Genomic DNA, 3,294 nt, shown 5'->3' on the forward strand with positions numbered 1-3,294 from the left:
ATATTAGAATGATTTCTGAAGGATCATGTGACACTGAAGACTGGAGTAATGGCTGCTGAAAATTCAGCTTTGCCATCACAGGAATACATTTTACAATGTATTAAAATACAATTATTAAAACTATTATACACAGCTATTAAAAACAATTTAAAATTGTACTAATACTTATTAATACATATTACTGTTTATTATTATTATTATTATTATTATTATTATTACTTTTTTTTCAAATAATCAAATAATCAGTGACAATACAAGACTTTCAAAAACATTAAAAAATATGTATATAACAAGGACATATGTACATACACATCATGACAAAAAGAGAAAAAAATAATAAAAATATCTTATGGGCGCTTTAAGCTTGTTTGTTTGGAAACCATTTGCTGCCAGTAAGAACAGAAAATCTCCATACTCTTCAAAGATGTGGTTATTATTTGACAAATTAACAATGCTGAATATTTCCATGCACAAGATTTCCCACATGTTTTTGTTCCATACTGAATCAGTATGTGGATCGACTCCAGCTGAAACAAAGCCTATTCATTTACCTATAATTTATTAGAAATTTCATACTCAAGAAAGCTTCTTTCCAGTCTGTTTTTGCATTGATTGTCTTTGGGGTTATGCAGGAGCAATATCAGAAGTGCACAACCGCACATGCGTGCAGCTTCGAGGGAACGTTGCCCATGAACCGGTGACTTAATGAGATCTCCTATCACCATTGTGAGTATTGTGGTGTGAAAAAGTAGACTTAACCCCAGGATGCTCCAGAGGCGGTGTCCATGCAATTAGTGTAATGTAAGTCACTTTGGATGAAAAAGAGTCTGCTAATGATGAGTAATAAAGCCATGGAAAGTCATATTCGGTTTGTTTGTTGAGGACTACTGTATTTATTTAAAAAAATGATTTTTATATTTTTTTTTTTCACACATTGACATGACTTCAATCTCCAAATTCCTTATAAATATTAACCAGAATTTTAATTAGGAAAGAAAAAAAAAAGGAAAAAAAAAAATATCAAAGGGCATGATAAGCTCCTCTTGATAAGATCAACTTGAATTGATTTTTACATACCCTAAGCCTAGTTAATGTCTAACCTTCAGGGTGTATGTAAAATAAAGCATAAAGAGAGAGAAAAAAATAAAGATAAGTAACTGTAGAAAATACTGAATATCTGAACTGCATGACGGAAAACATAATACTAAGAAAGAATAAGACAGAAACATTCCAACACTCTGCTGACCCACGACTGCACACCATCACACAACTCCAACCTCTTTATTGCATTTGTGGATGACACGACTGTGGTGGGTCTCATTAGCAACAGAGACGAGACAAACTACAGAAGCGAGGTGAGCCTCCTGGCCGGGTGGTGCAATGACAACAATCTCTCTCTGAACGTGGAGAAGACGAAGGAGATTGTTGTTGACTTCAGGAGAGTGAACAATCAACATGCTCCTCTGACCGTCAATGGTGCATCTGTGGAGAGAGTGAGCAGCACCAAGTTCCTGGGTGTGCACATCACAGAGGAACTCTCCTGAACTGACAACACCGCAGCACTGGCCAAGAAATCACAGCAGCGTCTCTACTTCCTCCGCAAACTGAGAAGAGTTAGAGCCCCGGCCCCCAACATGTGGATCTTCTACAGAGGCACCATCGAGAGCATTCTAATGATCTGCATCACTGTGTGGTATGGCACCTGCAACGTGTCCTGCCAGAAGACCCTTCAACGCATAGTGAGAGCAGCTGAGAAGATCATTGGTGTCTCTCTTCCCTCCCTCCAAGACATTTACGGAACCCGTCTCACTTGCAAAGCCCTCTGCATTGCAGGTGATCCCACTCACAGCTTCTTCAGTCTGCTGCCATCAGGGAGGAGACTGCGGAGTCCCCCCCCCCCAGATCACACATCCCCAGGTCCTTCCACTACCCCCTCCCACTAACATACTGTACGGTGACATGCACCAGTCACTTTGTGCAGCATTGGTCTGCTCACTACCTCATTCAGCATAGAACTGATTTAGTTTTGATATGTTTTCATTATGTTTAATTTTAAGTAAGTTTAAATAAAAGATTTTTGTCTTTTTTATGAGTGTGTATGATTTTTTTTGCACTTCAATCTTTTTATCTACACTGTTTATTCACTTCACTGGTTTGCACTCTATCTGCCATGTGCCTTGCGCTGCTTTATTTAACTTTATTTTTATTTTTTACATGCCCTTATTTGTATAGTTGTATTTTAGATTTTATATTTGATCTGTAACTATCTGGATTTTTAGGCTCTACTGCTAGTGTTATCTGTATGCAACATGGGTCTGAGAGTAAAGCAAATCCAATTCTATGTATGTATGTATATGACTTGACTAAGGATCTGTTTAAACATGCTAACCTTGACAGATATGCAGGGTTTTGAGCAAGCAACCCATTTGCAAGTTTATTGTAAAGCCTTTGAGGTTTTAGTTGATTTATAATGATGCCTGACCTTGTGCCTCCATAAGGTGAGAAGACTGTACATTTCAATGATGAGTACTTTGGAAGTCCTAACAGTTTCATTCTCAGCTGGACTTAGACTGTAATGGTGTGATTATTGCCAGGGTCATTATGTAGTGAATCTCACTATTTAATATGGCATGCATTGTGTGAAATATTGGTGCAGTTACAGGCATTAACTGATCTGGATTCAGCACAAAAACAAAAACCAAAAAAAAAAAAAACAAGCAATTGGAACAGAATCTTGGACTTCTGCTCTAGTCATTGTTTAAGGTCCAATCTGGGCTCATTCAATTATGTGGCACTCATTCTCTTATTTAAATAAACCATGACATGCCATGACGGAATAGACCTCTTTTATAATTAAAAACATTTAACTTTTTTTTTCTTCCAGAAATTAAAGCTTACTATACACATATTACAATACTATATATGAACAAAATCACACAAGTATTCAGCATGGCTGTGATTACATATGGCAGTGTTGCATATATGCTGTTTTAGACTTGTATCATTTTGATATAAGTGTGTTTTTGCATTTATATGATTGTATGTTGGAATGTGTGTTTGTTTAAATAAGAAAAAACCACGGAGTGTCTTTAAATTCAAATCTCAAGTTGACAGTTTAACAGATGAGCCCAAGCCTCCATTACTTAATTGAAAATGTCACTTTAGAACTAGTAACAAAGGAACATTGAGTTGCTTCATTGAAAGATTATTGTATTACAGTAGAGTATTATCAGAGAGAGATCAAATTAGTGAGTGTGATTACCTGCATCTGTTTTAGCAGTCATTCTTTAGCTC

This window comes from Cyprinus carpio, chromosome A2 (genome assembly GCF_018340385.1).
Source record: "Cyprinus carpio isolate SPL01 chromosome A2, ASM1834038v1, whole genome shotgun sequence".
Lineage (NCBI taxonomy): Eukaryota > Metazoa > Chordata > Actinopteri > Cypriniformes > Cyprinidae > Cyprinus > Cyprinus carpio.